Source organism: Vulpes vulpes, chromosome 7, assembly GCF_048418805.1.
Source record: "Vulpes vulpes isolate BD-2025 chromosome 7, VulVul3, whole genome shotgun sequence".
Classification (NCBI taxonomy): domain Eukaryota; kingdom Metazoa; phylum Chordata; class Mammalia; order Carnivora; family Canidae; genus Vulpes; species Vulpes vulpes.
In genome coordinates, this window is record NC_132786.1 from 120,094,569 (window position 1) to 120,117,920 (window position 23,352).

The 23,352-nt window shown below is 35.6% G+C and overlaps 1 protein-coding gene across 1 annotated transcript in view; it reads right to left on the minus strand.

The window, feature by feature from the left end:
- The window catches only part of TFEC (transcription factor EC), a 69,610-nt gene that overhangs the window by 45,702 nt on the left and 556 nt on the right, over positions 1 to 23,352 (minus strand). The window lies entirely within an intron of this gene.

The following is a 23,352-nucleotide window of genomic DNA, read 5'->3' on the forward strand; positions in this document are numbered from 1 at the left end:
CGGGCTGCCCTAGATGATAGTTTTAAGAAGTAATTTAAACTTACTAAAATATTTTCAATGCTAATCAAGTTTTTAAGAATAGCTCTCAAAATAACATGTAACTGAACCAAAATTTGGAATAAATATGTAAGTAGCAATACTTTTTGAGGTTCTAGAAAAGGAAGTCTAAAATAACACAAGGAAAATATAGCTGACTCACTACTGTTGGTAATTTTCATATACTTTATATTTCTTGGATTTTTTTATATTATATATAAATATTCCATGGGACATAATCACAACTATTTTTATTAAATATTTTAAAAATTATCCATGATGGAGCAGAAACTAGAAATATATATACTAAATATGAAGTATGCTGCATTATGGGTAGTGAAAATCTAAGTGATTTTTTTCCATACTTTTTGAAATTTCTGTGCTAGATTTATTTTTATTTTTATTTTTTTTAAATGTATTTATTTATTTGAGAGAGAGAAAGACAAAGAAAGAAAGCACCAACAGGAGAAGGGGCTGATAGAGAGGGAGAGGGAGACAATCTCAAGCAGATTCCCTGCAGAGTGTGGGCCCACTTGGGGCTCAATCCCAGGGCGCTGAGATCATGATGTGAGCAGAAATCAAGAGTCAGATGCTTAACTGACTGAGCCACCCAGGCATTCCCTATTTTTATTTTTAAGAATCTTATTTTTAAAAGCACCTGGCTTGATCTTTTTTTTTAAACATTTTATTTATTTATTCATGAGAGACACATACAGAGAGGCAGAGACACAGGCAGAGGGAGAAGCAGGCTCCCTGCAGGGAGACCGATATGGGACTCGATCCCAGGACCCCAGGATCACACCCTGAGCCAAAGGCAGACACTAAACTACGGAGCCACCCAGGTGCCCCACCTGGCTTGATCTTAATCTCAGGGTTGTGAGTTTGAGCCCTGTGGTGGGTGTAGAGATTACATAAATAAATTCATAAATAAATAAATAATCTTACTTTTAAACCTTTCCATATTCTCACTTAATAATAATTGTGTAGACCATTATGAATTGAAGGAAACATTCAGAGAAAAACCTGGCTGGTGCCATGTGCCAACTGGACAACTGTCCAGTAGCCTGAAATCCCTTTTAAAAACAAGCCTTAAAATTCTGGTTAGTTATCCCAGTTAACAATATAACATCAATTGCATAAGTGCAATTTTAAGTATGTCAAGCTTTTCCTTTAAAGACTCTGAAGGTAGTTTTGCCTGCCAGTCCTCTTAATATTTACTATGCTGTGATGTGGCTTCTAATACATTTTCCTCAAGTGGCCTATATATAAACCTATTTAATATTTCCCTCATGTTAAACAATAGTAAAGATTGCTGTACAGTGCTTATTTTTCCTTTTATTCAGCTACACAAACTACTCCTTAAATCCCTTAACATGCATTAGCCCAGATAAATAGCCTTTACAAAGTATTTTGCATTTAAATTAGCTGGTTTGGGGTACAATATTGTAGTAGTTACTTTAGTTTAATTCTGTTATGCTGACATTTTTAGCATTATTTTAATTGTGCTACCATAAAATAATTTTTCAGTCATATAAAAAAGATTAAGATTGGTAATAAAGATTACACATATTACTAATTATATTGCTATGAGCTTTAAAGTTGTAAAATAACATTTCATTAAAATGCCAGTGATAATTTTTTTAGGGTAGCTATTTAGATTATCTTACAGTTTTAGTTAATCCTTCTTAATCTGTATACATTTACAAAATGTACATTATAAATAGTGTCTTCGGATTTACGAATCACACAATGTAATTGAAGACTAAAGAACATTGTATCCCTACAAATGAAAAATACCTCTTGTTCTAAGAAAAGTATGTTGAATCAGAATTTACAACGTTCATTAGCTAATTCATTTTTTACTTTTCATCCATTGACTCTAAGAGCCTTCATTAGAGTACTTATTGCATTTGCTGTTACACCAAGAGTACAAGAGGAGTCGTAAATGTGATCCCAGGGCTCTACAGGCTTACGATCTAGTTGGACAGTATTAATATCAACTACAGTAAAAGCAATAATGATAATAATAATTTGCAACAGGTAGCAGGCACTGTACTAAGATATTTACATTATTTCATTTACTTTTTGTTACAACCTTAGGAGGGAAGTATCATTTAATCCCTACTGTACTATGTAGATGAAGCCACAGAGACAGAGAGGTTTAATAACATGCCTCCCATCACTCTGCTAGCAAGGGATAGAGCTGCAATGCAAGAGGTTGCCTTCCTAAACACTATGCAATAATGGCTCTTGAGTAAATAGTTGAAATGACTGGAGAGCAAAGGAAAAGCTCAGTGGTGTATACAATGAATTAAAAATGCCACAAAGGAGTGCCCAGGTGGCTCAGTCAGGTAAGTGTCTGCCTTCAGTTCTGGTCATGATCCCAGGGGCCTGAAATGGAGCTCTACATTGGGCTCCCTTGCTTAGCAGGGAGTCTGCTTCCATCTGCCCCTCCACTCCGCTGCCTCTCTCTCTCTTTCAAATAATAAAATAAAATCTTAAAAAATAATTAAAAAATAAAAATGCCACAAAAAGCAGTTGATTTTAAAAACACAATTATAAGAGAAAGTGGTTATAAATTGGGTATTGGAAGGAAATGGTCCTGCACAGGGGCAAAAGGAAGGAAATGTCAAATGCAAAAAAATCAAAGAAAACAAGAAAGAAGACAAGAAGCTATGAGATGCTCACAAATGTTAGTTGCAAAAAAGAACTCAAATGAATCCATTTCCTTCCTCAGAGCAAGACTACCATCTCCTCTGTAGGCCACTGTATACAGAGACAGAGTAAAGTATAAGATGGGATCAACTCTAATTTTGCCTAAATTATTGAGGTCTTCTATAGAGAATTACAATGGGTGAGGACCATCTGGGATGCCATCTACGGAACATCTGTAGAGTAGGCATAAGGGACTAGAAGCTTAGTGGAGCAGGGAAAGATTCAATGGAATGTGCAAAAACTACTCCCCAGAAAACCTCCATCTTCTCCAATCAGGAACTGATATCAGAACAACGAGACAATGGAGTGTAAATCAGCAGCCAAACCATGTGTGGCCTACTTTAAAATACTTTTAAATTGTCTGGCATCTGCAGACATAACCATTAAACTATTGGATTTGTCTTATGGAAGTCCCAGGATTTTGTGAGATGAAGTAGATGAAATGACAGGTTCCCATTGTTCATTTATCCACTTATTTAAGAGATGTTTTTTGAGTGCCAAGTGTATGTGCCCTAAAGGCAGAAGGGAAATAACCACGGTGCCTGCCTTCATAGAGTTGCAGTCTCATCAGAGATTAGAAAGGGAAGAAAAATATGAGCCCTGTAAGGGAAAGGACTGTGACTCTCTTGCTGACTGTTTTACTGCCATAAATCTCGCACACAACCCAGAGGATGGCACATAGCAAGTGACTAAAAGTGTGTTCACATATGTTCAGTGAATGACCAAATGAGTCATTAAAGTAATTGAAGTACAGTGTTTGAATAACTATGGTGACCACAGAGAGCTTTGGGAATCTACTAGAAAAGTTGGTAAGCCATAACCAGAATATCAAAGTCTTCGGCTAGAAAGCTGGAGCAGATGTCAGCTGTGATTTGGTGCACTGGACTGTCAAAGAGGTTGAGACCATCTAAATGTAATGAAATTTTGCTTATAAAAACAAGTAAAAAACAAAGAGAACTCAGTACTACACTTGAACATTATCACTCTGATATGCTGCTATTGCAAACTAAACATAATGAGGGGCATGTTAAATCTAAGTTTCTGTCTATATGCAGAAATCTGTTGTATCGCACTTAAAAGAATGCATTTACTCATAATCTCCCTTATTTTCTAAAACATTATAAATAAATATAAAGTGTGAATGTGGTAAGAGATAGTGGTAAGAGATATTCATACCAGGAAATGTAGGCTGAAGATTAATATTTCAACTGAGCATAGAAATTTACCCATGAGCATCCTGGCAGCCAAGGAAAAAGGTAAATTTAAAATATATATATTAATATTATACATATATTATATATATGGTGGAACCTTGTGATATTGTAGACATTTGAGTATTTTTGATCTATAAAGTATCAATTCCCTATGGCTCAACCTAATATATATTTCCTATTAAGTAATTAGACCGTATCAGTTCTGAGGAAAGACAAATATTTTTACAAATACTATCTGAGGATTTACAAACTGGGTTTTTTTCATGGAGGACTTGAACAAAATCCTGATAACAGTTTTTATAAAATAAGCCATGAAATCTTCCATCTGCCCGTGTCTAAAAAAAAAATTACTGTCTTAAGTTGGGTTACCCAGGAAATATACTCTGAAGCTAGCCTGGAGAAGGTTTGTTGGGGGTAGGGGGTGACTTCAGAACCTGAGTCAGGGTAGGGTGAAGAAAGAGGCAGGCAGACGGAATAGTGGCTCAGTTGTGAAGGGGATCATCTAGGCAATGCATCATAACATCCACTGCGTTTATTTCTGATGAAAGGCCCAAAGCATGATATGAATCAGCTCCAGTGAAAAGCCCAAATACATAACCTTGTGCCAGTCTGATTGGACCCTTAGATAGTATTCACGGTCTCCAGAGCAATTTGCACTGCAGATACACTAATCCGGATTCACTAATCCAGAGGATCACTTGGGAAGATCATCACCACAACAGCAACTGACTCAAACCAACCTTTAGATAGAGATTATGGCATTAAAAAAAATTCCATTATCTGGAGTTAAAAAAATGAAAACTTTAGCTTAAAAAGTCAAATTATTATTTAATGTTTCAAATGTAGTTTAGATTCCCATGTTCTTATAAAGGGATGTGGTCTTTTAAGAAATTAGAAATAATAGGGATCCCTGGGTGGCGCAGCGGTTTGGTGCCTGCCTTTGGCCCAGGGCGCGATCCTGGAGACCCGGGATCGAATCCCACATCAGGCTCCCGGTGCATGGAGCCTGCTTCTCCCTCTGCCTGTGTCTCTGCCTCTCTCTCTTTCTCTCTCTCTCTCTCTCTGTGACTATCATAAATAAAAAAAAAAATTAGAAATAATATATTAGGTAGCTATAGAAAATGTTTAGATCCACTAATAAGTGAACTAGGGCAATGTGGCTTAATGGGTAAACTTTTTTTAGTTTATAAAAGATTACAAAAATTACAGTATTTAGTATTACAAAAATTATAATCATATAAGCTAAAGGGAAGGAGTTGGTCAGGAAGCAAAAAATACATTCTTCTGGTTGCAGGAAACAATGATTTGGGGAAATTCACTACAAATGCAAAATGTATGTATCTGCGGATTTCCCCCTCCCCCTTTTTCCATTTATTTTTAGACTAGAACAGATGCAGGAATCCTGACTATTGAGAGAACTGATGAAGGTCCAGGACAAAGTAGCCAAATGTCATAGTAAAAAGTCAGCTATCATTCTCTGACTATAGCAGGTGAAACAAGAGGAAACTATTTAGGGTAACTGATGTCTGATAATTTTTTTTTTTAAGTCTCAGAATTTAGATCAGGTTTAAGAGGGTTCAACTTTACACAACAGCAAAGATTCTGTTAGAAATTAATTAAGATTAACAAAATGTCATTAAATGACTCTATTTGCATTTGGGTACAAGATCTCCTGATAGGTGGAAGACTGTGGAGTAATGTGGGCCAGCCACGCAGTGCTGGCGAGAAGGACTCTCTATGCCCCCACGTGGAGTCATTCTTATTTTCACACAGTGGCTTTCAAATTATGCTCTTAGATACATGAGTTCATTCCTCCAATTTACTTTTCAGTGTTCTACACTGTAGTCTTTTGACCTAGTTCTTGTATGGGTTTCATATCCCATCCAGTGGATAACAACAGAGAGAGTATATTGTACAAAGAAATTTTAGAAGCAAGTAGGTAGTTGCACCAAAAAATCTTTGAAGGACTCCACAAACCCTGTGATTCTCCATCTATAAGATTGCCTGCTTGTATCATATCTCCTTAATACTGCTGTACATCACATAAATACTTATAAACATGATTCGCGCGCACACACACACACACACACACATATATAAGCTTCTTTTAAAATGTTATCTTTTTATAGAGAAACCATAAGATGATGATAAAAGCCCTCAGCTAATTCTTTCAACATTTGCTGAGAGTTTAACATTTAATGAGAGTTTGCTCTTTGTGAAAGCCGTCCCAAGGGAAAGTCATTCCTCTCTAGAAAGCAGGGCTATGACCCACATGTCACTATCCACCTGGAGACCACTTATCTAAGCTGAGGGCACAGGACCTGGGAGGAGATAAAACACCTTCTGGGTACTGGCCTTTGGAAACTCAAAACTAAAAAGTGATGGCAAACATCACATAAGCAATTATCTCAATAACAAGACTTTTTATCACCATTAATTTGACTAGCCCAACGAATCAATCAAGCAAACACGGGCACCTACCTAACAAGCATGTTTAGACGATCTGCAAGAACAGGAACAGAAATATATTCAGCAAGAAATAGATTTATAGCAAATACAGCACCTCATGATAGTAAATAAAAACAAATACACTGTCGTCAAACACACACACGGACATCTGCATGCGTGTACACACTCACACCCCTGTGAGAAAGCAAGACAGGCAATCCCATTCACTACAGCATGACAGTCCTTATTTAATTTTGTTAATTTTGCATTAAACTTGAATTTAATAAATGAAGTAAAAGCTTGGACTTCACAAGTGAGTAATAGGTGACTATTCATTATATTCCTAGCATCAGAGGTATATAAGAAGAAATCTATTTTGGGGGGCTTATGAATCTACTACCTCTAGGTACCTACTCATAAAAGCCACACGACATTTGTTAATGCTATGTAGTAAAGATTAATAACTCATTTCTTCAAATCTTACTTTCCTTGCAGCAGTCTTTGGATATGATATACCCATAAATCTCATCTTGACTAAACCTAAAATTATACAGTCGAGCTTGTCTGATTGAGATATAACTACTGAACAAAGTAGGGCCCGGTTCATCAAAAGTTTTACTTAGATTTCTGAATAACTGTCAGTATACTTCAGCTGAGTATTATATAATCCAAAGCTATTTAGTGGATAATAATGTAAAATGTGATTGTAACATATTCCTTCAGTCCCAATCATTTGAATTTGGATAATTCCAACGGTATGTCTTTGAAGAGAGACCCACACTTAAAAAACTTTAAAGAGGCATGAATATTATTAAGCAGAGTTTTTTTTTTAATTCAGTAGTGTTCTAGCAGCAAAAATGCTTGCACTCCAAGAGCACTCATATTTACATTATAATGTCTAAGCTTCCCTTACAATTCAGTCTAGCTCCATCTATGCTTGCACTGATTTGTTTTATTGATAATAGCATCTCAGGAAAATTGCCATATTATACCTTTAAAAGAATTAGAACAAATATCAGCAATAATTGTGATTTACTTATTCCGATCTGTTTTTTAAGAGCATGTGTACTTGGAATTTTTGAGCCATAAACATCAATTAAGAATCACATCAGAGGGACATCTGGGTGGCTCAGTGGGTGGGCATCTGCCTTTGGCTCAGGGCGTGATCCCGGGGTCCTGGGATTGAGTCTCGATTGGGCTCCCCGCAGGGAGCCTGCTTCTCCCTCTGCCTATATCTCTGCATCTCTCTCTGTATCTCTCACAAATAAATAAATAAAGTCTTAAAAAAAAAAAAAAGAATCACATCACAGACTGACCACCTCATGTTGGGTTTAAAACAACACAACAGGCCAAGCACACACTAAAGTCAACTGGCAACATCATCAATGACCAAAATAAGTTAATATGAAACATAGAGATAACTTGAGCCACAATACTTTACATTTGACCCTGTGCTCACAGGCTTAGCAGTCATTGATTGTACAAATATTTTTGAGTCCTATGACACATCAGATTTTATGCTACTGTAATAAGTTCTGGGGATATAATTCTGAACAAAAGAGAAACAACCCAGTCTTAGAAGGGTTCACAGTCTATTGAGATAGATAAAAAAACTAAACAAAAAATTGTAATACAGTGTGATAAATTTTGCAAAAGTAGAAGGTATCACAAAAGCAAGCAGACAGACTGAGATGAACATGCGTGCCTCTATACAGTAGCCATTACGTGGGTGGGTAACGTGGTACACAGTCCCTCTCCTCATGCAGCTTATGGACAAACAGAAGAGACAGAATTTTGTCAAACACAAATGACTGTAAATTCTCTGGTGCTATAAGAATAGGAAGGAGAGATACACAGGACTACGAGCATGTGGACAGAAATTATCCAGACTGAAGGTAGGACTGGTTTACCTGAGGAAGGGATGGTAGTGCAGGATCTGGAAGATGAAAAGGAAGTACCTGGAGCAAGAGTATAGAGAAAGCATTCCAGGGAGATGGAACAGGATGTGCAAAGACCTTGATGGGAGGAAGCAAGATGAGGAAAGTGCTTGAGAGGACGAAAGGACTAGAGCAGTAGGGCCAGTCCATGCAATGCTTTTAAGTGTATAAATATGTCTTATTTTCTTTACTACAAGGAAGAGGACACAAGTAGTTCAGCCAGATGAGTTCTAGCGGGGTAAAAGGAGAGTCTAGGAAAGAAAAATGGGTTATGGAACTAGGACCATAAGAGTGAAGTAATCATATGGAAACCAAGTAGCTGGGTTTCAGAGATGTCTAGAATGGATTAAGAAATGGCACTGGAGGGATCCCTGGGTGGCTCAGCGGTTTAGCACCTGCCTTCGGCCCAGGGCGTGACCCTGGAGTCTCAGGATCAAGTCCCACATCAGGCTTCCTGCATGGAGCCTGCTTCTCCCTCTACCTGTGTCTCTGCCTCTCTCTCTCTCTCTCTCTCTCTCTCATGAATAAAAAAATAAAAAACTAAATTAAAAAAAAAAAAAAAGGAATGGCACTGGAGTTTCTGGCTTAAGTGACTGAATGGACAGTGATGCCCTTCACAGAGAAGACTGGGGTTTGGGGAGGTACCGAGAATCATAGTTTGGTTTTGAATCCACTGAGTCTGTGATGTTTTTGAAAGTGTCCAAGGGCGTATGTGAAGTAGGCCGCTAGGTATATAGAACTCAGTAGCGAAGTATGGACTGTGGATAAAAACTAACTTGGCGTTTACACTTAGACGGTAACTGGTGAGATGGTTTTTAGATTATGTATAGAATTAAGAAGATGAGGGGACCTAGAACTGAACATGGTCGACTCCCAAGCTCTAATTACACATCAAGCATCAATTCTGATTCTAAACTCTATTTTTATCTCAGGTCCTATTGATTTTTTTTTTACACATTTTGCAAAATGTTCACTTGAGGTTTTTATGTGTTACACAGTGGAGTAAATCCTCCTTAATTCAATAATTACTAGTTTGTTCTATTTCCAAAGCTATACAATCAACCCTTTGATATAGATACAGACTTACTTTCCTAATACCATTGCATTACAACTCTCATTATCAGTCCTTAACCTTTTAACTGCAATTCCAAAATCCATAAAGCTCTGAAATCAGAAGTTGTTTTTTCTTTTTCTTTTTTTTTTTTTTTTTTTAAGTCTGGTGGATATTTGGTGGCAAAAATCAAATCTGAAATAAAGTAAGACTATTTATAATCTTTATCTCACTTATAATAGATATTCATAGACATTGCTGTGGATATATTAATATGTTTGAGTATGGGATGCAGTCTTGGGTCCCTCTATATGTACCACATTATCTTTTAATTCCTGAAATGCTGAGAACTCTAAAACACATCTAGCCCTAGGTTTTTGGATAATAGATTTTGTACTTTGCATTATTTTGTTTATTGAGTGAACAGTCTGTAGAAAGAACTATGCTATATGCTTTGCATAAATAATATTTAATCTTACAATATCATAAATTAGTTTTTAAAACTTCAGCACACTATTTAACTCCATTTTATTTTCCAAAATTATAATGCATCAAAAATTAAAATCCAAACTGAGCAATATGTTATCTCTTGGGGAAGTAGTGACATGAGGCAATGTCCTTTCTGATTCAACAGACCAAATGAATAAAAGAAAGATGTGTTTTTCCTTTAACATGAAAGAGTGGTTCACGGTAACATTATATTTTAATATTATACGTATTTGTATGTAGTGCTATTAGCTGTGTTTAACTGAGTAAAATACTATTCTCTGAAGCTTTCAGAACTTTCATATATAAATTGTCTTCTGTATATGTAGAAATATACAAGTTAGTTACTTACGCTAGATTTAGTAAAATGTCTTAAATTTCTTTTTTAAAAAGTTTATCTGCATTAAAGCTTAAACATGAATATTTATTAAGAGGACTTTTATAAGTCCTCTCTGCTTCAGAAATCAACAATTGTGTTTATATGATACTTTATACTTCACAGTTACTTTCAACTTAAAACAAAGCTCTCATGTAATGATTAAACATACTTTTCTTCATTCTCAGTCTAGTGACCTTAAATCATTTTCATTATGAAGTTGTAAATGTTCTTTCAAGGATTCAGAGGATAAAGGAGAAACAAGACTGACTTCTTTAAAAGGTCTAGTTTCAAATATCTTGGAAAGTCATCAGTACATTTATTTTTAATTTTACATGTTCTAAAATAGATCCAAAACCATCAATAGGAACACCTGGGACAAAATCTAAACCTCCTTCTAACACTTGCCATCGTTGACATCATTCTATTACAAATGCAATATACTCTTCATTTTTAATATATCTTAATGCTTAGATTTGGGATAATATCAATATATTGTCAAATTACACAGACCTTATTGTAAAAGAAACTCACAGGCCACTTAAGGTAGTTGAATTTATAACAAAGAAATTAGTACATTTTTGTGAGAATAAAAGGATCATAATGGTTTATTCCTGAAAAAAAAAATTCTAAACAATTCAAATGGTTTAATACTATCTCAGGCTTGAAAACTTTTCATGTCCTTTATCTACTTTATGAGTTGATATATGATCATCAATTAATGAAGTCATTTTTATGATAATAAAATGTCATCATTAGAACTGTGGTATTCTAGTCTAACCATTTGCTAAAGAATACGATTGGGGCATTTTAGGTAGTTAAATATTAAAATAATCTAATTGAAAATGAGACTTTGAAATTATTCATTTTGATTGACAAACTGCAGAAAGTGGCTTTGTTTCATAAGTACATTTCTATCACTCAATTTTTATAGTTATTACTAGTATTTCTGGAAAAAGGGATAAAATCTACATTGTCTTTGTTTTACTTAACTAGTAAATAGGATGATTTCTGGCTCTCTGTGTTTTATATGCATCTGTTATCACTTTATCTACATTAATCAAATTCCTCCAGTAATCATGCCCGCATGTAGGAAAGGTCATCAGGTACCCAATTGTTGCGCACAGTTTCACCTTCCCCCTGTCATTGTTCTTTAGAATCAAAGAAACATACTTCCGTTGCAAACTGTTTAGTTACAGAAAGTACATAGCCAGGAGCATTAATTTATTGAGAAGACAGATCATAGCATCTCACTGAGTAAATGAAGGCCTGAGGATACCATATAATAGTAGCCACTGTCACGTATGGAATCAAATATTCCAATGGTTTGGGGAAGGACTTTTGTCTTCATTCCATTGATGAAGAAACTGAAACTCAAACGCATTATCAGACTTGCTCACAATCACACAGGCAAAAAGTAAACACTTTTTGTCTTTTTGATTGCAAGTAGGACATTCTTTCAACTACAAGGCATTTATTACCAGCTCACGAGGATAATAAAAATGAACTCCAGCCTCCATTACTAGAAAAAAAAATGCGTCCTATATCTGTATACAAGTATCAATCAGCTGACTCCACTCTGGTGGAGAAACCTTTGGAGTCGTTTCCCTGTGATTCGTTAAGTTTGACTTGGTTCACTCATGATTTTGTTTTTGTGTTTCACATTGTCCTGTAACCACCACATGGTACAAGATCTGGCTTCTCCCTACGGTATGAGACAATGCCACAATTGAAGTCTACCATCAGAATAGACTAACTTTAGAGGAGTGTTTCCTTTTTTTTTTTTTTAAAGATGTTTTGTTCCACTCTTGTCTTTAGATCTGTGTTTTAAATGTACACTATTCTGTAGAGCTAGTCCTTTTCCCAGGAATTTCCTTATTTATTCTTACTTAACTGTTTCTTTCCCAAAAACCTCTAAGGCCTTTTCATCAAGAAAACACGTGGATAGGGAGGGAGGAGGTGAGGAAGGCAGAAACTATTATTTTCAGCTGGGCTCACTCTAAATAACTATCATGACTATTGTATTTCATCTCTTTCAACTTTTTGCTCTGAGGGATAAATTTAAGAAATAAACAAATGCGTACAAAAATTTGGCAAAAGTTGAAATAACAGAAAACTTCTTTGTAATATCTTTTTGTGTATGTCACTCACTTTTTAAAAACAACAAAAGCCTCAAAATGCTAGTTAATATTCTAGCTTTGAAATATCTGGAAAATATTTGTTGTGATTTCAGAGATGAAGATCCAGGATTCTATTTCCATTGTAATTTGAGCAGACAAATCAATTAAAATAAAAATTTTCACTGAAATTTAAAAAGAAAAAATATATATTATAAAATATGTTATTTTCATATTTTTAAGCTTTTATCAATTATTTTCAATTATTCTGTGGTAGGCAAAGTAATGCTTTCTTCACCAAAGGTGTCCATATCCTAATCCTCAAACCTGTGGATATGTAACCTTACATTACAAAGGGATTTTGAGGGTGTGATAAAATTAAGGATTAAGGTGCATCTGAGAGGCTGTGCTGGTCAAGGACGGTCAGGTATAACAGGACAATGGAGCAAGAAATGAGCCCTCACTGAAATAAGTAGGACGAAGGCTGGACATCGAAGGAAACAAAGGCCCAAAGGTGAGAAGATGGAATAGCCAGTGGACTAAGACTCAATCAGACTAAAGAGAAAGTATGAAGAGTAAGACCAAGAAGACTGGAAAGCTGAGGCCCCAGTTTAGGACACTGGTGGGTCATCCTCTGAAATCCCCTGAACAAGGTATTCCTCTGTCTTCTGTCAATTTTTACATTTTCATTTCTCTTGTCAGTTGCTCACTATCTGCTTCAGTAAACCAGCCAACATGCCCACAAATGCCTCTGCTTCTTAACACAGATCACTTGCTTGATGGTGGCAAAAGTTCTACCATAAAAGATTTATTGGTAAAATATACAGTCTATCAACCATTTCTCAATGGGAGATTACCTCCAAAAATTGTAGCATTAAACATGGTTTTAATTTTCTTCCTTACTGCTTGTAGAGCATCTTACAGTGACAAAATTGTGGACACTTGTTAACTTTGAATATGATGTTTCCATGAGACTAAACAAAAAACAGTGTCATTGCATAGATAATTTGGTTTCTAAGTGTTTCCGCCATTTAATAACTCACCATCATTGTCACAGTTTATGTGAGTCTTCTCTGTCATTGGAACTGAATTTTTACATATGCAGCCACAAGATTATAGAGTAAGCAGACAACTACCATGGAATCCAAAGACAATAATAAATAGAATGAGTAGGACACGGCATTCTGTATTTTATACAATATTTTACTATTAATAGAGCACTTTCTTATCCATTGATCCTTTTTGTGATCTCATATTTTGTCCCTTGTGATTCTAATCCCTTATTTTATGCATTTAATTGATGAACTAAGGCTCAAAGAGATTAACCAAGTGATAGAAGTCGCACCGTTAAAAAATTAATCACCCCTGCTTACATTGTACTCTCTTCAAGGTTAAAAACTATACTAATAATCATAGTGATAATAATGGCATAAATTGCTAGTAAGCGTAGTGAGTAATAAGTATTGCTTTGTGTCATGTGCAGAGTTTGGATTACCTTATCTCCCTGAGATGAGCAGCCTAATTCTCTCCATAGGAAAAAGTGAAGATGGAGGAGAGTAGGTTAAGGAACTTTGAAACAAAGCAAAAGTTCAAATCCTCACTGAGACCCTGTACCTCATCAGAAATAATTTTTTAAAAAAGAAATAATTATTAAGACAAAGTTTTTTGCCTTTTAACTTAACAAATATGTCTTAATTCTTGGTACCTTGTTCTGAGGAGGGAACAATGCAACAGGTACCCACATGACTTGCTACCAAGGAGGTAAATTTGTGCTATACATTCGCATAGCCAAAGGAAAAAAATCCGAAATATGTAAAAACTCTGAAGCATCAAGATGATCATTGAAACATAATTAATAATGGTCCTGTAAGGTAGAGAACATATAAAATTTAAATACACATCTCAATGGCTTCTCTATATTATTCTTTAAACCGTGAGATTTGATTTAGTTCTCTCATTTACTCAGATCAAAGAATTTATTGCTAAAAAGATTTAATCATAAAATGACTAAAAAGTATAAACTTTGAAAGCAAAACTAAAGTAAGCCTCCTTTCCATCTATTAATCACAAAATCAAAAAAAATAGAATGATATATCAAGTGACTCTAATGCAAGAGAAAATATGACTATTAAGCAAGCTGTTTTATGAAAAATGTCATAACTTTAAAGTCCTTACTAACACTTCAGCCCTAACTTCCATCTCGTCTTAATATATTTAATAGAAGTACACGACGTAGCATCAAAGTTCTGAACATTTACCAAACATTTACATATCCATGAGAAAAGCTAGAATGTTAAGAGGGTTAAAGAACATCATGTGAATAAGTCTTTCAAACAATAACAGGATATTTCAAATTCTCAATATAAACACATTAGGATACTCAACCAACATAAACCAGACCATATAAAAATGTGCTTACAGAAGTCAATAACTTTGATGTGTTCTCCCCGTAAAATCCAACACTATCATGTGAGAATAAATTAATTCTTTCCATCCGTATGGTGTTGTCTTGCCCAAACCTGGGAGCTCATTTAAAAATAAATTTCCAAAAGAACACAAGCATAGATACATAAAGGGTTTGCTTTCAAAAAACAGCTCAAATAGTAATGTCAACCAGATTCTCTTGCATCTCACCAAGGGTTTTGTTTGGTGTTTTATTTTGATTTTTTCCTTCCTCTTATAAATTCTTCTTCTTAAAAGAACTACTATTAGTGGCAAGGTCAACTCAGCCTTACCACCAGTCACTAATGACTGAACTGGCATCCTGATATCTGAGAAGTCATTTGCTGTCACATATCTATCATCAACCCTTCAGAAGAGTTGGAGAGTGTTGTGCCTTATTAAGACTTGGCCAAGTTAGGGTAGAGTTTCAATCCTATTGAACTCTATATGTGCATAGGGAAAAAATGTGATTGTTTTGTAGCCTATAAATATATCGCCAGCTCTAGCAAGCGACAAGACATCTCACTCTAGAAAGTCAAATGCTGCAATGTGTCACTTTCAAACTTCTCTCACTGGTCCTAGAAAAATAGGTACAGATTTCAAATAAAGTTATTTAAAGTAGATTCTGGTATACAGACACCCACGTCCTCCCAAGTTAAATTTCCCAGTTAAGACTGTCTCCAGTCAATCTGACCACTTCAACCTGACAGGCAAGCCAGTCAAATAAGCAGTCACAGTGGGCCAAAAATCTGTCAAAATGGTTTGCTTAACTGGTGATTACTTTTGAGTGACTTGAGCAGTCAAGTTAATCAAAACAGTCAAACCAGCTTTTCCATGTATACATAGTCTTAGCTCTTCCTGTGTTAGTAGGTATGACTTGTTTATATATTTTAAAGGAGTTTTATTGAGTTACACTGTTTAAGAGAAACAAGTCAAAAATGCTGTGAGCAACTAGTTTGACAATTAGGTCTCTCTTTAGAGTTGGGTCTCAACTTCAGTACTGGGGAGAAAAGGCTCACTTTTCTCCCAAGAGCTATAGAGGGGAATGGGGTGAAGGTAGACAAGAGAAAAGCACCATGGAAGCAGGAAGGACCCATATGCCCACCTCCTAATATTTTTTGGTTAGAGGACTGAGACACGTGTCCTGGCAAGGGATTGGACTAGTTATACTTTTTGAGATTAAATTAAAACACTTAGAAAGAAATCAATGTAGGGGTACTGACACAGATGTCACTATTGACTGGTTTTCCATGTTAGTGTGAATAGCCATTTTTGTTAGATGGATAAGCTTTAAAATCCCCTAAATTAATTTAGAAATGGAGGCGAAGGCAATTTAATTTCTCAGTTTGCACAAATGACAACTTTAAATTGTAGTCTGATGTTTCAAAAGCACCATTAGAGCAGCAGTTGGGATCACAAGTTTTGGAATCAGCCTACCTGGCTTCAAACCTGGGCTTTTCACTAATAAGCGGTATGCCTTTGGGCCAGTTAGGTTCCTTCCAGTACATAAATTCCCTTATCTGTACAATGGACACAATATGACTACTCAAATCCCAGAATTATTCTGATTACCAAATGGCAATGGGAACAAAGCACTTCCAATAGGATAGAATAAGGAAGACTTATTATGGAGAGGCATCTGACCAGAGGGAAGAAGGTCCAGCTCAAGTTCACCATAAATGGTAGAGCATCTTATTCAAATAAAGTCTTTCTATAGAGTACTAGACTACTTTTACTCCAGCGTCTTAGTTTTTTAAGTCCTGTCCCAATTAATAGTTTTATTATTTAACACCTTTATAATATTTAATGACAACACTAATAAGCGTATGGGCAAGGTCTCTAGCTCCTCATTCTCTGCTAGTATTAAGCAAGGTGCTTTACCATCACTTTCTCATTTATAACCTTGAACCTCAATGAAGTATCTCAAGTTTACACATGAAGAAATTGGGTCTCCATCAAACCACATGACCTGGCAAACAACTGGTTGTGAGAGCTGGTCTTAAAACCTGTCTTTAAAATATATGCTCATTCTAATATGTCACGTTTCTAAGGACCTATAATGTAATAAATGTCTAATTAAAAATAACATATTTCTGGTTCTTCCAGCAAAGAGGAGTAGTTGATATTGAAGATTTGGGACTTCCTAAAGAGAAATATTTGTCTCATGGGCCTCTGAAGGTAGTACAAGTAAACACTGACTCATTACCAGAACTCATGTTCTTTTCACTTTCTATACTGCCACTTTAGGTTTCAAAACAATAAAACAAATGTTTGGAATGAAAAATTCACATTTTCCAGAGGACTTCGGATTTCAAAGACTGGTTGAGTCATCAAATACAAAGTAGAATGTCATGTTAATTAAAAATGGCTGGAGCGTCAATCAATAGGCTGAAAACTAAGGAATAATTGTGACATCAAGACCATTTCATGCTATTTTCTTGGGTGAGTTTTCTGTCATTGATGGAAGTAATAATCTCAGATGATAATGTGCACGGAAGTCTTTAGACTTTGAAGGAGCATGAATGAATGATACTTCTGGAAGAGTTCAGGCTTCTAGCTAAAACTCAACATCGGAGGGTGCAATCCAACATACAGGATTAACATCTCAGGAGACTTGCCCGAGGTCAGTTCATCTCTCTGTGATGCCTTATCCTCTAGATGGAAATAAAAACAGTGAACTCTCTTAAATGTGCCCTACGGTCTGATTAAAGATTGAAAAGGTCTCTAAAAATCCACAGCACTCCCAGGGAAAAATGCTAAATATCATTATAATTATTACACCAAATGCCATAATTTGGTCTCCTCAGATTCCCTTTTTATGTAGATTCCATCACACTCTGACTTTTGACTTTTTGCCTCTCTGACCAAATCTCCAATGACAAAGCAAAGGGAAATGTTGAGGCAATTAGTGGGAAATGGAAGCAATTAATTCCTTTTTTTAGTGGAGACCTGGCCTCTGTGAACCAGTTTAACCAAAAATAATCAATGACCTTTCTCTGACCAAACTGAAGGAAATCTACTTGATATTTGTCACTGGTTATCCATCTACTGCTTCAACATTAATGAGTCTTTTCACTTTGCCCCTTTCTTTTATGAAATAGAGCCATCTATTCTGGTCCCTTGTTACCTCTGCAACTGCTATTTTTGCAAATCTAATACAGTCAAAGACCTCGTTATCTGTGTGTAAGACTGGAAACCATTTTTAGCATAGCATGGTTTCTGATTCCTCCCTACGTTTCTCCCTTGAACTGTTTCCCTTTCGCTGCACTAAAGGTGGGATCTTGTTCAAAATGAATGAAATAGAACAACAAAGATAAAGTTTAAATTTAAGAGTGACAAAATGCATATTATATAATTGGCCTAGGTCTAAGCGCCATACAGATCTAGAACCAAGGCCCTGCTGCATCACTTACTCAACTTAGGAAAGTTACTTCACTTTTCTAAACAATGGAGAGAAGAGCACTTGCCTCGAGGGTATTTTCAGTCTCAAGTGAGGTGATATAGGCAAAGCCTTATGCACCTGATGAGAGCCCATTCGGTGTTAACTATTACCAACTGGAGAAGAAAAGAGTTCAGGTAATATATTTGCTTTTGATATTCATGAAAAGTCTTCTAAGATGACTGCTACTCCAGCAGGAGTGGTTATCAGTCACTGTCTCCTTTTTATCTCCCACTAGAAAACTTACTATTTTAGCTCGGTGCTTATTTTATGAATTCTTTCCTTCTAACATATTCTGGAATATTTTTGCTTGCTGTTTTGTTGTTGTTGTTATTGTTGTTTGTTTCGTCTTTAGACAAATACTTAAGCAAATGGTTAAAAGTTTTGTCATACGTTTCACTTGGTGTGCTCAGTAATATTGAATATAAGTGAATTTAGATACTACGTGGTATAACCAGTATTTCATGTTGAAACAAATAAAAATGTGAACGAACTGGCACTACGTCTTTCGAAAATACAGAAAAGTAGAAATGACCTGTGAAGAAAGGCAAATTAAAAATTATCTCCCAAATTGCACAGAGTTGCTTTGTTTTCCACTTCATTTTGCTCTGAGAGCTCTATCCTAAGGCAGTCCTCCGAGGCTCTATTTAGGAAAGGATATTGAGGGAGAAAAACAAAACAAAACAAGGCCAGATAGATGAGATAGTAGCCCATGGTTATGTTTCATGCTCTGGAAATCTGTAAGAAATGTGAGATCAAGGATCCCACAGGGAGAAGGAGAGAGGTCCTCCCTTTGGGCTCCGACCTAGATTTCCAATCTTAGAGTTCCCACATCCAATCTAAGTTTGCTATCCCCGGAGTGGATTCAGAACTACTCTTCAGGCACAGGAGACCTAAACTTTAACACCACCAGACCCTTTGTCCTTCACACTCAGTCCCAACCCTAGCCCTTCAGTCTCCACACCAGATATTAGTTCAACTTAGAATATTCAGTGCTCCCGCACGCACACACACACACACACACACACAGACACGGGCTTATTCAAAGTCACATGGCGAGTTAGTAGCAAGCTGAAAATGCTGAACTCTGACTTCCCATTTCAGTGTGTTCTATCAGCACTAAACCAAGCAACCACAAAGAAATCACTGAATCACTTGCAAATATTTGCTTGGCCCACTGGTTTGAGAGCTAATCCATGTTCAATTTCAGTAGTTATTTCTACAGTGGAAAATGACACAGTCCACCCACCTTTGATTTTCTTATGAAGTAAGTTCTATCATATTTTTAGCAAAGCACTTGCCTTCTGTTCTTGCCAGAGGTACAACCACTTTGCAAAGTATGTTCCCTTAAAGCAGATACAGGAGCACTTTATAAACAAAATCTAAACCTAATGACTGTAGTCTTTTATTCCCCCAAACTGTGTTCCAAATGGCCAGAGATATCCAGCTAAAACACAATCAGATCAAGCTACTCCTCTTGTTAAAATCCTAAAACCCTTAAAAGCATAGTTATGCTCTGCCCCCATCTTAACTCTCTAGCCCTACTTTATGTTATTCCCCACAATGATCGCAAGCTCTAATCAAAGACCCCTGAATGTGCCATGCTTTTCACAACTCTGCACATGCTAGTCTTTTGGTCTGATGCCTTTCTCCTATCCTTTGCCTGCCTAAAGAATAGCTAATTATTTTTCAAGGGTTCTTTGAACCCTTCTCAAACCCCCAGACTCATAGGGAATTGATAGATACTTTTAAAACTTGTCAGTGTGATTAATTGTTGAAATGCTTCAAATGCTCATGCGTAGGTACCCTATCTTAGGCATCTTAGCATCCTTAAAACCTACTGTTGCACTTGGTACACTCCTCTACGTATATACCTTCAACTTAACCAACTTACATAGATATTAACTAAGTTATTGCTCAAGACAAAATTGTACATTCTCTATCTTCTCCAGAAAATAGTGTCATCAGTCATCTCACTCGGCAGACTCACCCACTGGTTTGTTCCCACTCTAAGAGTGAATATGCTCAGAATTTTCCAAACACTATATCCCTACATGTCCACAATATGTCAAAAGGCTAATAAGGAAAAAAAAAAGGTCATTTGTAATCAAAACGACAATAGATGTTTTGCAATTTGAGAACAGAGAGAGTAAAGAAGGTTGAATATATTTTTGGGAAAAATCTTGAATGGTAGATATATTTCTTATGAAAAGAGCAAATCATCCATCATGTGAAAAAAGCTTTGCATAGGTGGAGGACAATTATAAAGCTATAGAAGAGAAAAAACAGTTGTCTAAATGGAGAGAAACATTTGCGAGTATGACCAAAGGATCGATGCCTTTTGGCTTAAGATTAATTAAGAGGAAGCCTAAAACTTACCAGAATTTAAAGTCTTATGGTAAAAAAATGCTGCTGACAAAGTTTCTATTGCAGACCTTAGATTGTTTAATAGGTTCAAATCCTTCCAGTGTGCATAAAATCAAAGGGAGCAGAGATTATAAACGTCTTAGCTACTGAGATATTCCCTGCAGACACTAGCTGAGATCACTACCTGTCTGTAGACAGATTTTCAAAGTAGCAGGTACTGGTCTAGGTTTTGTGGGGAGAGGGGGAAGAAGCTGGATAGAATGAGTTTTTGGAAAAGCACACAGCAAAATATCTGATTGAAGAGAGTGTCCTGACTCAAATTCTTTTTTGGATGGAAATACATCTAAGCAAGCTGAATATCCTTCAGAACTTAATTTGTTCATGTGCCTATGAACTTCTGTATGGAAACATGTTCACAAAAGAAAAAAAAATAAAGAACAAAAAGGAGGGCTAGAAGGATTCTCTGGCCCAGTAGAAAAACTCAGAAAATGAATCACAATGTGTTCTAGTATGCAGGTGGAGGAGTCTTTCAGGAAAGGCAAGAGATGATTTGTAGATACCCTTCCATGGTAACTCTTAGGAATGAACATAAGGGATCATGGGAATCCTTATTAAAACTGTATCTCTACTTCGTAGATTCATTCCCTTCAATTGCCTTTTTTTTTTAGTTCTGTTTTTGAATTCTCACTTATTCTTTTAAACCTGAAGAGATAAAAAGGAAAACAGCAACCTAATAGATCTTTAAGATCATTAGGCCCAACCTCCCATTGTATACTGAGACCAATTACAAAATCTGTTACAAGGGCTTTCTCTCCTTGACTAATCTATTCTTTAAACTGGTCACCTGAGGAAATTCTACAACCTGCCTTAACGTGCTTTGCACTTTTCAATAATACAGATTCCCCCCAATTTTTCTGATGTTTAACTAAACTATCTGTAATAATTCTCAAACAATTCTTTTTTTTTTTTTTTTTTGATGATGAGTAAGTGGACAGATTTCCCATGCTCCAATGAATACAATTTAATGGAACCACATAATTATCCATCCACTAAGCTCTCACAGGCAAAGTGATGTCTGCCAAATCTTGATATGTCTCCAAACACCTGCACCTCAACCCACAGACTCCTAAAATGGCTAGTGATCTACAACTCTACAAAATAAGGAATATTTTTATACATTAGTTTCTTGCTGCTCATTTTTTCCTGTAAGACTATTGGTAAGCTCTCCCCTCATAGCTCACATTTTTGAGGACACTTGTGGTTCTTCCTGCTTTCCTCATACATCCTCAGCTCTATGCTTCACAGACTCTTCTTTCTGATCTTAGTAAACACAATCAGTAAAACCTGAGCAGGAACTATTTGTTGCACTCTACATTTGTTTAGTTTGTCAGCATAAAACTTGCAATCTACTATTAACAAATATGATCTCTTTAGATCTGCTATTGCCCCCCTGCTTTAATCCAGTATTTCTTACTAAAAGAGCTAATTAAATTTATCTCCATAAGATGCCTGACTTCAGATAATTTTCTTTGTACATTGATTTCCAGAGTTGAATGATTGCATTCCCACATGTATTATTATGATTTTTATCAGTATCCATCATTATTCCCTTTGAATCATATTTCATTAGTTTATTTGAAACTATTGTGTAAGAATATTTCATTTCTTTCAGTTTCTTCTTTGCTTATTTCTCCTTTTTGACTATTCATACCACTGTTTTCAAACTTGTTTTCTATTTCCACTGTGTTAATTACTACAGTTTCTGAAAATATCCCTTATGCTAGATATTTGCATCATATTTAAATGTCTCATAATAATTTTGGTTATTTAGAACTTATAACAAACCCTGTGCCACAGTCACTAAAATAAAGCTGACGCTTAAGAAACGTTTTTCAGCTTGTTTCATTTTTGACATCAGCTCCAAGTTTCAGTTCAACAAAATATAGTCATGCATCTAACTGTTCTACTGCTTTGTAATGAAATTGAAAAATTTTAAAATAATATTAATAATCAAAACCAAAATAATAGACAACATGGAAATTATATATATATATATATTCCATTTGTTTTAATAGCTAAAAAAGACTTTTCATTCTCAAAATGGAGATCACAAAGTTGGCCCATTCAATGTAGTTTCCACCAAAAAAGTATAAGATTTATATTCATTCAAAAGCAACTTGAAAATGTAAGGCTATGCTTAGATTCATCTAAAATAGAAGTGAAGCAGAATGGTCTGAATAATCTTGATAAGAAACTCCACATTCTGTTTCACTTTGCTTTGTTGACACAGTCTCTGAATAGGAAAAAACTGTGAAGGTTATTTTAGTCTCAATATTAAATGAAGCTTCTAGTAAATAAGTTACTAGTTAAGCTACCTGAAATGAAATTAAAGATTACTGCAGGTTTATTTTTCTCAAAATATCTATTCCTAATGAAACATTTTAAGGCAATATTAAAAGTATGGGATTGAATACACAGAAACAAATATATAAAAAAATAGATGTGTACATATGTGTGTGTATATATACAGGTATATAGATAATCTTCAAGTCCCTACCACAACTCTACTAATTATTACAATTGAAAACTATTACTACAAAAAGTTATTGCTTTGAGATATTTGACATCTCCTACACAAACTTTTCAGATCCAAATCTTCATTTAAAAAATCAGAATAATTTCTAACCCTGGAAAAATAACAAACCCTAAACTACTATGTGGTGC